Source organism: Pangasianodon hypophthalmus, chromosome 22, assembly GCF_027358585.1.
Source record: "Pangasianodon hypophthalmus isolate fPanHyp1 chromosome 22, fPanHyp1.pri, whole genome shotgun sequence".
NCBI lineage: Eukaryota > Metazoa > Chordata > Actinopteri > Siluriformes > Pangasiidae > Pangasianodon > Pangasianodon hypophthalmus.
The window spans coordinates 2298416-2312778 of record NC_069731.1 but is presented as its reverse complement, the minus strand read 5'-3'; the positions used below and the strand labels follow the sequence as shown (position 1 = coordinate 2312778).

Below are 14363 nucleotides of genomic sequence, written 5' to 3'. Positions count from 1 at the left end.
AATAAAGGAAAAACCCTTTACCATGAGTAAATTAATGAAATAATTATTAAATTTTATTTGTAGTAATTACAATGAAAATGAAAAAAATTGACACTTTTTATCACGTTATTTAAAATTTGTTTAACAGTTTTATATTTAATTCTATTAGTCTCATAATGAGATTTTTAGATGAGATTTTTAGATGTTTTTACTTGCTAAGATATATAATTTTTGCTGTTTTCTTGGGATAAATCCAGGAGCATGATAAAGTGATCTTCTTGAGAACCTTTTAAGCTCATCTTCGATATATATGTCCAAGCAATAATCGTCTCATCATCTCTCATTATCGGCATTACTGCAGCATTAATGGGCTTCCTGATTAGGGCCCGTTTGGAAAAAAAAAAAAAGATGAAAATGTAATTGTTTTGACACACACTGCACCTCGTAGTAATAAACATGTGAAATCATATTCATATTTATGCTCCGTGTTCAGAGAGAAAGTTCTGATTATGAATAATTTATGAATAAGTCCTGCTCTGTTTGGTTTTCCTCTCACATAACCCCCGGCTGGGTGCAGACGTCACGTCCGGCTCTCCACACACCCGTTATTATCAGATTACTGTTTGTTTTCCATCTCGTTACCTGGCCGACAGGTGTGACACGCGCTGCAGCTGTTAAACGGCTACTCCATGATCATCATTATTGAGAAAGCACAAAACAGCTACACACTTCTTATAACAAAAAAACACAAATAATCACATGATCACAGACATTTTTAAGCATAATTAAATATAAATGCAACTATAATTAGCTACATTTTGGCCATTTGTACCTTAAAAACCATAAAACATCTACTAAAAGCCATACTACTGTCACCATCTGAGTAGTAATCTCTCCAGCATTAGCTATTTCACTTTAGTAGCTAACAAGCTGCAGAATTAAAACCAAACACTAGCAGGCTAGCTAGCATTAGGTTATACTGCATAAACTAGTAGCCAAAGCCATCATTTATGTAAAGAAAGCAGTTATCCAGGTTTGCTAGCAAGCTAGCTAACATTAGGCCGAGTTAAAGTGTGTGGACCAGGAGCCAAATTTATTAGCCTACAACAGGTTTGCTAGTTAGGGTTAGGCTACGTTATATTGTGTAAACCAGTAGCCAAATTTACTAGCCAACATTATTTATGTATTATCTAATGACAACCATTGGCCAGGTTCATTAGCAAGCTAGTTAACATTAGGCTAAGTTATACTGTGCGTAATAGCTAACATTTCAGCTAAATAAAACTGTCATACGGATGTAATGTCCACGATATACAGTAAGTGGTTTTGTTTTATTATTATTTTTATTATTTTTACACTTTGCGTGAGTGAGGATTTGTTTTCCGATTGATTTGCTTCCAACTAAAATCGCTTGAACACCTACTACATCCTACTTACGACTTCAAACCCACAAAGTAGTAACCTCACTGAAGGACGCAAACGTTAACCAGCTAACGTTAGCAGATAGCTAGAATTAAGTATATATTCAATCCATACTCAACATAAGTGATAAATCAGGAGTCGACTGGTGTGTAAATGAATTTATACAGAAGTTACTAGATTATGAGCCTAAGCTATCTAACTAATTTGTGGAGAAAAATGTTACTTAGACACTTTGCTCCTTACAGGTGATAAGCTGATTACTGCGATTAGAGAAATATTAAATGCTACTCCTTATGTACTTGTACCTTTAAATGTAATTGTAAGGCCATTTGTGGCCATTGGAAATGATGATTTCAGCTGTTGTTGATGCGTCGATTAAAGTGACAATGTAATGTGATGGAAAAGATGTAATGAGCAAGGCAAACAGTAAAGAAATGAAGCGTGATTTATGACTATCTTTCTGAAATGTATTTTAGTGCTTGCTATTAAAACGATCATTCGAACTGTATCGCTGGTTTTGAGTAAACAGAGCGATCCTCTAATTGATTTGCCTCAATGTCCTGCAAAGTCAAGCCAGCGACTGATCCATAAACCAAATGCATTATTGATCATTATTGATCGAGGTCTGATGATGTGAAACCTTAAACGCTCATTGTTCTGAAAATGTACTCGTCTAAAATGCTTCGTCTGTGTGACAGTACAGAGATGACTGCTGCGTTTGTGAGCGCTTCACCGACATCCTCTTTGCTAATGACTCAGCAGGGAGCAGTACTCTTCCTCTGAGTGGAACGCTTACATTTCAATTAGACTCGATGAAACACATCAGTGCAGCTAAGTAAAAGCAAGAGTTCAGCGACCATTCGGTGCCGTCATAAGGTCAAATAGCTTCTGCTGCTGTACAGGATGGCTTTTTGAAGCAATTTGCAATCCTAGAGAACCAAGGATTACAGCATTTCCACCCTAATTCTGACCCAAACCTCACGTTTGCTGATATAAAGGCCAGTTGTTTGGTGCAATTAGCCGGCAGCGATGAGGACAAACGGGAGTGCACTGGGCTGATTGGAGTCCAGCAGCAGTTACAGAGAGCTTCTCCTGCATGCCTCATTAGGAATGACTCGATTGTGAAGCAGCGATTGTGTTAGGGGTGGGTAAGCGCCAGCTCTTGTTTAGTGCTGATGAAAGACCTAATTATGTAATCGAATTTTTTTCAAGCTGCATTGATGGTGCCACTGGGAATGCAGTGCTTCTCTGAGATTCTGAGGCTACAGAAGAGCAACATGACATCGACACTTCAGGACACAAAAAGGGGAGACAGTGGGGGGGAAAAAGTCGTCACTGCACCAAAGTCTGCATCACTCAGCTACGGGTACTACTGACAAATCCCAGCGGAGCTCACCCAGGAGCAGACGAGAGGGAATACCCAGTGTGAAATGAAGAAAGAAGAGACAGATAGTGATCGTATAACCCAGGGTTCTCCCAATTCCAATGGTCCTGGAATACTCTTGCTATGAATGTTATAATGTTTTTCAGCCCTAACGCACACGCAAACCTCAGGAACGAGTCTGAATCAAACAGCAAAAAAACGCGGGCTGAAAACATCCTCAGAAAATTCTTTATGAAAAAAAATCATGAAAAAAGTGATGAAAAAAGACAAACAAACCTTTGCTAAGTGTGAGCGGAAATCATAAACACCACCTGAGCACATGGAGCCAAAGTTAAATAAATGATTCGGACGCGGCAAATGGACGAATAGGAGTGAATGCACTCTTAAAGCTGCAGTACGTAAGATTTATTGAGAGAAAAATCCACCAAAACATGACGTTCCTGAGCTGCTGTGAGCCGCTCTAGAATGGCTGTAATGATAATTTACACTCAGAGCTGCCGATTCTCATGCAGTGTTTGCACGTGTCTCGGAGGAAGCACGTGTTAGCCCTCACCCTCTCTGGTCGTCAGCCAGGGAGAACTAGCTAGTAGGTGGAAATTGCCAAATGGCCAAATTGGGAAAAAATGGGGTGCAAATCCGAAGAAATGCCTGCTTGGTAAGAATCATAAACCAGGGATGAGAACATGAAACCCACATCAAAGGAGTCAGAGCTAAATTTAACAGAGTGCACATGTAGGAAATTTGTCATTTTGCTGGGCAGATGGATGAAACCCACGGGGAGATTTCCCATTTAGTCGTGCTTACTCAAGCCAAATCCAATATGAAGACAAAAAAAATAGACCAGGGCTGTCAAATACATAACCTGGTTCTAAAGGTTCTGACCCGTCCCACCAAATAAATATTGCTCTAAATTAAAATCGTCTTGAGGATCATAATTGAGTTGAAAAATGTTATTCTATTAGGAGGCAAAATAGAGCTACGCTTTAACCACGTCATTTACCTTTTTTATTTGTAAATGCATTTGCAAGCTATACTGATTTTTCAGCCCACTTCAGTATTATTTTCAATTAAGTCTCCGTTCCAGGTTTAAACCCTACGAAAGAAAAGAAATCTTCAAGTGGGTGGGGGTGAATACTTACGCAACACACTGTATGTATATGGTAAAACCATAATGTGGATAATTTGTAATGAACTGCAGTGTGTTTATGTGTTTTGTAGGCGATGCATTCAGAATGTACTTTTCAGACAAATGCAGATAAACAAACACATTTAAGAGAAATTGTTGATGCATTATTGGTCACCAAACTGATTTTTTTTTTTGCCCACCCACTTGACAATGCACTAAGAGTAACATGGCCTGTTATCTAAAATGAGCTGTCATCCCTGGCATAGACAGAGCTGATGAGATCAGAATCATTCGTTTCCATTAGATTTGCATTTCACATGCTATATGGTATAAAATATGTAATGGCTTCCATTGAGCACATAAATGTCAAACATGATAATCCTAAAAGGGCAAAGAGCTTAACCTGGTCTGATACGCCATTGGCTTTGAACTAGCTAATCATACTGATAATCCATCTGGTGTAGATTTAGGATTTACAGATTTACAGTGTGGATGTGGTGGTACATGGTCATTCACAGAGATAACAGAGATAAACACCACCACTGCACCAGATTTTAGGTGTGGGTGGATGAATCACACGAATTAACCAGAAGGAGAAAAGGTGATGCTTGCGGCTTTATATAAATATATTTTAAAAACTCAGATAATGAATGTTTGTGTCGAGGCTCATTTGGAACTGCGCAGCCACTTCCATTAGACAGTGTCGTATTAGCAGCCTTGATGACTCACAGCGTCCTCGCTCCGAACGCTATCATCTCCCACCGTCAGCTCCACATCACACACCCACACACACCATCTGATGCCCACCTTCTGCCCAGATCATCCTTCAGTCCTCCTCTTCCAGCACAGCTGGATGGCAACATCCTTCAGAGTCGGACTTCAGCACCACAAACATCATTTTAATGTTCTGTACTAAGGAGCTTTCCTTCCTTATGACCTAAAAAAGTGCTCAATGTCACCACACTGTACATTCTGATTGGTCAGAAGGTGTTGATTAATTTTCTGTAACAACAGCTCTGTCAGAAGTGCAGCTCAAATCACAGGTTTATATTATATTATACAGCTTCTTCTGATGCACTGTCGTTTCTATAGTAACAGCTCACAGGGACTAGTACAGCGGACATGCCACGTATTCTAAACGTGTTGTTATATAACGAAGAAAAATATACAATTGTTGATATTGTGAAGTTTTCTGTAAGGAGAAATGTGTTTATTTAACATTAAGGAAGGAGTCTCCAGTGTCAGCGCTTTCCAACGCTCAGAGCTAAAGTTATAAGGACAGAGGAGTTTACGCTTAGCTTTTCCTCGGTAACATGATAAACTGTGTTTTTTGTCTTATTAACGTCATGAGAGAAGTAAAAAGAGAGGATGTTGAGGGAATGACTGTTTATAGCTGCTATAACGTAAGTGATGAAGTTAACATGTAGTTTTCTACGTTTAATATCTGTGTGTCTTGCATTCTGAAGGTACTGTTTATTCCATGCTTGGAAGTGGAATTAGGAAAGGTTCAATGTTGCATGACATTTATGCTGATTATAAGAGAACGCTCAGACCTGTGGCAATAAACAACCTGAATTCGAGTTCTGTGTATCAGAACATTCACCACAAACAGTATAAAACCCTGCAGTGATAACTCCAAAGGAACTAATTTGTTCTGCAGATGTTCCACTACATTAATGTAACTATAAATGGACAATGCAACATTTTTTAATAAATAAAAAAAATCACAATCGTCTGCAAATTGTTGTGGTATAAGAGGTTATAAAACACTTCAAGTTTTACGATAACAGCACAACACTGCGTGTTTTATTACTTACTTATATAACAATTGCACATCCACTCATACACATTTTTATCCAGAGGTAAAAGTAACAGTGTTCTGTTGATCATGCACTTTCCATCCACTTGCTCTTATAAACTCCCTGAACAGAATATTAGCTGCATGTGTCATTTCTTTTCTGATTTAGAGATTACGCCTCCGCTAACTTTAATAACCGCTCCAGTCTTGTTATTAGTGGCTTAAGATAGTTCCTGTCCATTCTAGCCCACTCTTTTACTGTCAAGGTGTGCGACTCAGCTAGAGTTTGTTGTTGCCTGTTTTTTGTGTTTCACCTGATAATCCTATAATTCAACCACTTCTCTTAACAGCTATAATATATAATATAATGTAATAACAAAAATTTCCCATTCTCTCTGTAGCTGTTTGCCTGATGAGTCTTCAGAATGTTATTTAATTAATTAAAATATTTAGTGTGTTGTTGTTCCTTCATTATCAAGTTTTAAAATGTTGTACTAATGCATGCTAAGTTATTAATAACTATGAAAAAAGTTCTAGACAGATCTTGTCATATAGTGTCACATGTCTAAAGAACAGGAGGAACAGCTGATAATGAATCTTTTTTAATCAAACTTATGTGATTTTCTTATTTCTTATTTGATTTGTATATTTTAGATTTTGTAGATAAATTATAAAAATGAGGTGTACAGGGAAGCTTCGATACTGACACTGTTATCAGGTATCAATCTCAGGTATCATACCACGTGATGCTATGTGGTATAAACCTAGTGTACAATGTCGCGCTACTGAACAGACGACACGAAACGACAACAATCTGTACTTATTTCATGATTAAGGACGCCAATCAAAGCAAAGCAGACTGCAAACTGTGCTCTGTGAAAATATAAGAGGAGAAAGTACAGCATTGTCCAACAGTGCAAGTAACCTGATAAAAGCGAGTGTGCAGAAAAACCACTGCACGTGAGAGCAGTTCACTTCTGCGAGCACTGAGCACTGAGACATTCAGCTCTCGAGTCGAGGTGCTCGCTGATACTGCTCTGCTCACGCACGTCCTCACACTCTCTATTAAACAAAATAACATGTTGCACGTAAAACTCATCATGAGGAGTTCGTCGCCAGCAGCACACGACAGCAACTGAACTAAACAGAGCTAAATAACAGAGCTAGTGTTTCATGACGTCCCTGATTAATTAATACAAAGTAGGTTTCTCATTATCGTTATGGAAAAGTACCAAAAAATGGACTCATATCAGTGCATTCCTACTACTGTACTGACTCATGTTTTTGCTCATTTTAATACAAATATAAGTATACTGCTTACAATTAATGAAAGACAGTGAAGGCCAGTTTGCATTAGTAAAGGTCATGACATCATTACTAGGCGCATTAGCACTTTAAGTTGCCTTATTGCTTTAATCTGAATGAGATGGAGAGCTGCTGGAGATGGAACAATGTCGCTTTACAAATGACACACAATAGAAGCTGTTTGCTGTTTGTCTGCAGTCTGAATGGCTACAGAATGAAGCAAGTGCCACGTCTGGATTTGTTCCGGGGATAAAATAGAAAAGAAAGCACCATTTTACTTTGCAGCTGTTTTTTCACAGCCCACTCTAAAGGGTTGGGGTTCGAATCCCACCTCTGCCCTGTTTACATGGAGTTTACATGTTCTCCTCGTGCTTCGGGGGTTTCCTCCGGGTACTCCAGTTTCCTCCCCCCAGTCTGAAGACATGCAATGTAGTCGGACTGGCATTTCCAAATTGTCCGTAGTGTGTGAATGTGTGTGTGATTGTGCCCTGCGATGGGTTGGCATCCTGTCCAGGGTGTCCCCTGCCTTGTGCCCTGAGTTCCCTGGGATAGGCTCCAGACTCGCCGCAACACTGTGTAGGATAAGCGGTATGGAAAAGCTCACCGCATCCATGTGTAGGATAAGCAAAAATCGTATTGTTTTTGGCATTAATGTGTGACTCCATTTAACATCTCATGCTTGGAACATTCTTTTCCACGAGTCGTCCATTATCAGTTATGAAAAATATATTTTAGTTTCACTCAACCCTGTTACCTGAATGCATTCACTCCTATGAAATATTTCACATTTTCAGCAGGAAGTTGCATCATCTGAATTTTCTGAATCCCACTGGAAGAAGAAAATGAACCTCTTTTAGTTCTTTTTTTATTTTTGGTGATAGTTTGACACGGACCGATGACGTCATTTTGAAAGTTCAGCCCTGTTACTCAAATTAGAACGTCTGTTATGAAGAAATGCTAAGAAATAAAGTTACAAAGTCTAAATGGCACCGCATCACCCAGGAGATAACGCTGTGTCCTCCAATGTGAGAGATGTGCATGCTGTCATGTGTAAATCTTTTACTCTGTTTTACTTTTCTGTCTGTTTGGTTAAAGACGGAGTCCTGGGTGTTCATCAACACTGTAAACATAAAGCTACACCTGCGCAGCCTTTGCTAAACAAGCCATGCTCTGATCATCTGCTAGGTTTCAGAAAGACCTTGAGTAAGTGAAATGCAGAATGGTTTCATGGAGAGAGGACATTTCGAGACAGCACTCATCCCTCATGCCTCTCTGCACTCACTGTCGCCATGGACACACTCGCTCCGTCATCATGACTACAGCTCGTCCATTTCAACTCAACACACTCCAGGAAACACTCACGACCCTGACGACCCTCTGCTCTGATTTAGCAGCGCATAGTCTATTGAGCCAGGCTGGCTCTTAGGATTATACAGCATTTTTCATCCTGCCTTCCACAAAAATCCTGCACTGTGGATTGTGAGTAGAAGAGGCTCTTGCACTAACACAATCCACAGTGCAGGATTTTCAGCGGAGCTTTCAAAGTGGAAAAAAGTTCAACACTGAGTGATGTAAAGCGATTTTTTTTTTACCTCCCCACCAATCAGGTCGCAAGTGAGAACAACGAACACAGCGGACACTGTGGGTGAAAAGTCAGTCTGGTTAGTGAGTGAATAGGTGATGCTGAAGAGAAAATATTTTCCAACGTTGCAATATAGCTAAAAAATAACAACGTGAGTATTCACCGGTACGTGATGTGATTTTACACTTTAATGCTGGCTGCATACAGTCACGCCAAAAGCACACCGGTTAAAAATATAAGCATAAAGCAACTCAAAGTGAGACGTCGTTTGGAATTTAATTAATTTTAAGAAACACACAGACAGCCAGTCTGCTTTAATCAGTGTTTCACTGAGACGCAGAAATATCGTACGACTGTGCATGAATTTTAGTGACACTCCCACAAAATGGACAAAACCACTGATAAAAGAAACGTTTTGCTTAACTGCGACGTGAATGTAGCTTCTTGTTATGTCACATCTTTCATACTTACTGAATCTTACGTTTTAAGATAACTGTGTAATGGGATCTAAACAGGGTAAGTTTAGTATTAGGTATGGAGTTAGTGCTCTTACATTTTCTTACGACTTCTTAATGTTTAACAAAATTGAACCTTATTGCGTTTGTCTACAGCATTCCTATTAATATCACTGAATCAGGTATTGAATAATACATTTCAAGCTTTACAATAAATAACTGAATAATAAGCTGGAATACCAAATATACCTTATCTTCATCGCAGTTATTTACATTATAAACAAAGACACACAAAAGCCCTTCCCGTGTTTGGGGATCCTGCTGACGGCAGGTGTGTGTGCACAGGTGGGGGTGGAAATAAAAGATGGAGGAAATGTGACTGGGACTGAAATCACCTTTCAGTGTTATAATAACAACGACCGAACATTTTGTACCACTTTTATTTCTCCTTGTTGCTCTCAGACCAAACTGACTATATTCTAATCTTTGCAATACAAACAGGGCGATTTTATCTGCTTTAAAGTCTCGGGTTATTAGTTATTCAGGAACTTCAGTGATATTAATAGGAAAGATGTGTAGTTATGAGAGAGAAGAGAGCAATAATCCAACTCAAAAAATCTTAATAAGGTTACATTTTGTTGGAAATGACATCATAAGAAAAGGTATGAACACTAACCCCACCCCTAAGACTAAGCTTAATCTTGAGTATTATTTGTTTATAGTAGTTAATGAATTATAAGATATTACAAGGAAATATTCTGATGTCTGGGAGATTCTGGGAGTTTAAACATTTCATAACTTTTTATAAATCCATTAGCTAACCCGCTGAGCAGATAAAAGCTCCAGCATGCTGCGCAGTCCAGAAACCTAACTGATTCGGCTAAAATGCGGTAGCTAACGTAATATATTAACATACAGCTTAGTACAGCTTAATACTTAGCTACTTAGCTACTTAAGTGCTTTAATACATATGACGGCTTTGCGCTTGGTTTTGTCAGTGTTTCCACAAACCTGAATATTCCTGATTCAGAAAATGTCATGTCATTAGTGATATTTAGTAAATCGGTGTGATAAAAGCTGATGTGTGTGGTGCTGCGGGTGCTGGGTTTCGGGAAACAAGTAGCTTGAAAGCCAGTTTGTTCAAATACACACACCAAATAAAAAAGTCAATAATGAGCATGGTTTTTATCCTTCTCTGGTTGTTGAACAAGAGAAGGAAACATCACCGTTGACTTCCTGTCTACTGACCGTACTAATCCGCTGAGAAAATGAATCATAGCTAATAGCCTGGACATGCTAATCTGCTTATCCTTGGTGCCCAGGCTACTGATTTATTCCCCATGTTTCACGCACGTTTAGTCCTGCAAATTGCTAAATTTCCTCTGTGAGTTGATGCTGGAATCAACACAGCAGTATGGTTTAAAATTATTTAAGAAATCGACAGCATTGTGAAGATGCTCGACCTTTATTATAACCCGTGTTTAACAGCAGTGAGACAGCTTGCCGTATCTGAAGTGCTATTCAGACATACAGCTCTTATGCTACCTTTAAAATGCTCTGAGCTCGACGTTTTCTTGAGGTTTTCGTGACCCTGCGGCAACCAGAAGCTCTAGTTACAACACAGACAGTGGTTTTTTTTAAATGTTGATCCGTTCAGCAAACTGTTTACTCTGGGTGCAGTATATTTCGCCCACGGGAACAGCATTTCCTCACAGCCACTGCAGGGATTATTGTAAAAGGAGAGACGACTTCTGCTTCGGCTCTTCTCGCCCTCAGGACCTGCCTGATTCATCTTAATGCTCTGCTTCTGCTTGGAGCTTCTGTGCTTCTGACTCACTTCCTGCTCCAAAAGATTTAACATCCCCCAAATTAGCTTTATTGAATAATCTCAGCTGGATGCTGTAGATTTGTACTGAAGAGCTGCTGCTGTAATCATAAAGCTTATCCTGTGCTCAGCCCAGGAATCACCACCATCACCTCTGGCTTGCTCATTAGGGATCTAAATCTACTTCGGGTTTCTGTAAAGCTGCTTGTGACGATGTCTATTGTTAAAAGCATTATATAAATCAAACTACTTCAAATTGCTCCAACAGTCTTCAAAGCACTATACACTGTGTGGCATGAAATCAACTCTTCAGCAATTTGTGTTACCTGAAAATGCAGCATATATTCAAAGGTCACATCAAGGTCAGTGGTACTAGAAGGAACCCACTGATATTTGCTGTAGGTCAAAGAGATATTTAAAGGAATTGATTATTTGAAAAAGAAAAATGGCATCAATCTGTCCAATTCTCAAGCTCATAAAGCATAATGCAATTGCTGGCACCATTTTAGCAAAGAATGTCCTTGTTTTCATTAAATTCAAGGTGAATCTGTGTAACAGACATGGCACTAAACCACACCTCTAAAAAAACAAGGTTCTGTTTTTGATAATATCCATCTAATGTGGTTACCTACAAATCCAATCCAACAGATCTAATCTACCACTCTTGATCACATCTCCAGACGTAACCCAGAGCAAACCCAGAGCATGACGGAATTAGCTTTAATGAACAGCCGACTGGAAGAGTGTCACGTGATCTCCAGGATCCGTCTGGAAGAAGCAATAAATCCAGAAAAGCACTTTCTGCCTGTGAGGAACTCAAAACTGCTTTCTACGACCATTCATGCCCTCTGATGGCTCCTCTGAGGGTTCCTCTCAAGGTTACACAGTTGAGAGCACTGCAGCATAGACAAAGTGCACAGCAAGAAATCTCAGCAAAATGAGCACGAGAGCCGAGATTATTAATGAAACTCAATCTCAAAAGGGTTCTGTGGACCAGAAGAGAACAAGCAGGTAGATGAAGCTGCTGAACGGCTGGATGGTTCTGTTCGCTAAGAGCCCATTAGATCAATGTTTGGAACAAGTGTTCAGTAGGAGCATGTGTAATGTGATTCAGGGTTCATGTGTGGGGAAATCAGCATTGCTTCTGAACTGGGTAATGTACATTATGACTCCAAATTGCTTATTTTGCTTATTTTGAAACCTGAAAGCTAAAACCAAGGTTGCTGAGAAAACGATTTTGGAACAAGGTTCTGGGAGGAAAAAGCAAGTCTGCTAGTTTTTGGGCTAGTTTAAAAATAGTCCTAGCTGTTCTTATTTTAAAGCAAATAATCTAAATTAAATTTAATCCATTTCTGCAAACATGGGCTATGGCAAGCAGAGGGAAAGTGTAAGTGCAGACAATGTATCTGTGATGTACAGAACCACTTCTACTGCAGTAGGAAATATACATCGTCACATCGAGGAGAGCACTCTAGCGTGAAACGAGAATACATAGTACATAATTCTGTTATGTTTTTATTTCCAAATATGATGATAATAACCGCTGTTGAAGCTGTTGATAACTAGATACATGCTTTAGTAAAAAAGAATGTAATCTGTCAAAAAAAACTTCATTCTAACATCTCTGCCTGTGCATTTAATTCTCCTGAAATTGATTCCGCTCAAGCTTTCTTTCTCATATCATCTCAGGGAGTTTTTCCTTGTGAGAAGGATATTTTTCTGTCCATTAGCATGTTTTGTTTGCTTTTCACAAACTAGCGTATTTGTAGCCGTCCCATTAGTCTGGCGTCCTCCTATTGGTGGATTTTAAATGAGCGTCGTAGCAACGCTCACATGCTGAGATTTTAATCAGAACTTTGTCGATGGTTGTGTTTGGTCTCAGTGGCACTAAATTGGCTGCTGATAATGCAAAAATGTCAGATCATCCATTTGAAGAACTCACAATCAAAGAATCCAAGAAATCAAATGAATTCAGTGTAAACCTGGCTTAAGATGTATCTTCAAGATAGGGATTAGATGTTACATTTAGGTTGGGAATGAAATCTTCAGAAACAAGGTTACTAATGTAACTAGCTATACAATGGGTTTGTAGTCTGTTTATGGGAAAGCATTATCGTCTGAGCTAAATCAGTGTACTCTGCGCAATCCCATTTTCATCACTAGGTGGTATTTCATCATGATGTGACATTAAGCATGAACACAATCACCATTATTCACATGCAGTGCATTCATGTAGGCCACTCCAGCAGGAGGCAAAGCCATTGGTGCCTTCTTCATCCTCCAATCTGCCAATGAATCGTGACTGCATCCTGACTCCATCTCTACAGCTCTACTCCATCTCTATCAGTCATATGTCACACAACTGCAAATCAAAATGACCAATATTCTTTTATAAAATATTTCCTTTTGGCATCTAGGGAGAAAATTCATCCTTCCATCTTCATCTTCTTCATCTTCATCTTCTGCTGCCTGCTGCAAGGTCATTGCTCGCGTCATGACGACCAACCAAAGAAAAAAAAAAAAGAAACAGCCGCATTTTCCAGCATGACACACACAAATACAGCGCTAATAGCGTGTTATAACGCGCTTATGATCACTCATGCACAAAAGAGCAGCAGTGAGGCTTCAGCTGGACGTTTCGCCCCAGAGCGAAGGTGAAGGAAGGGGCGAGGCTCAGGCTTCAGTTAATGCCATAAAACAACCTGTTTCATTCATTCCTCAGGCACAGAGGTGTATAAACACACATGCAGTGTGACATTCCGCAATGAACCCAAGTGCAATTAGGCAGAAATGCATCAATTACAAATGCAGATTTATTCTTCATCTTCTGGATCCGAATAATCATCGTTGTTATTATAAAGAGAGCTTTCTGTTTTTCCAAAATCAAACCCGATCAAGAGCTTTACATGCCTACTATACTTCTATTCTCATTTCTAGAGTACATTTTATTCTTTAAAAAAAAACACTCATTTCTCCTGCTCATTACTCATCCATCTTCTCATTACCACTTACCTGGAATATGATGTCGTTTTTCTTTTTGTCTTCCCGTTAATCTCTCCTTGAGGATTGATTTATCTGGAAATGGAGTGTTTTCTTTAAAATGTGTGATGTGTGTTTAATGCCTAGGGTCCTCAGTTTACCCGTGTAACAGGAGAACAGCGCTCCCCCACTACACCGACACTTCCCTCCTCCCTCCTCTAGTCCAGCGTAGGACTGTACCATTGTGACCCAGAAGAGGGGGGGAGTACGAATCAAAGGCGCAATACATGTACAGCCACTGTTTTTATATATATATATATATTTATACATTATTATATTATCCTTATTAAGACCTACATGTTTAATAATTCTACATAAGTTTGTATTCTGTAGAAGTGAAGATTTATGACTGAGTGCTATTATATGACTATACTGCCTTTACTCAGTGATGTAAAGTGTTAGGTGTTATGACATGCGCCATGGTTACGTCCTGCACTCGGTGGCGTGC

General features: G+C 39.3%; 1 protein-coding gene across 1 annotated transcript in view; it reads right to left on the bottom strand.

Moving 5' to 3' along the window:
* The window catches only part of sv2a (synaptic vesicle glycoprotein 2A), a 33459-nt gene extending 19390 nt beyond the window's left edge, over positions 1-14069 (bottom strand). The window contains exon 1 of the mRNA XM_026924599.3: positions 13889-14069. The gene's annotated coding sequence lies outside the window, so the exon portion shown is untranslated. The remainder of the gene's footprint in view (positions 1-13888) is intronic.
* Between the last annotated feature and the right edge of the window lie 294 nt (positions 14070-14363).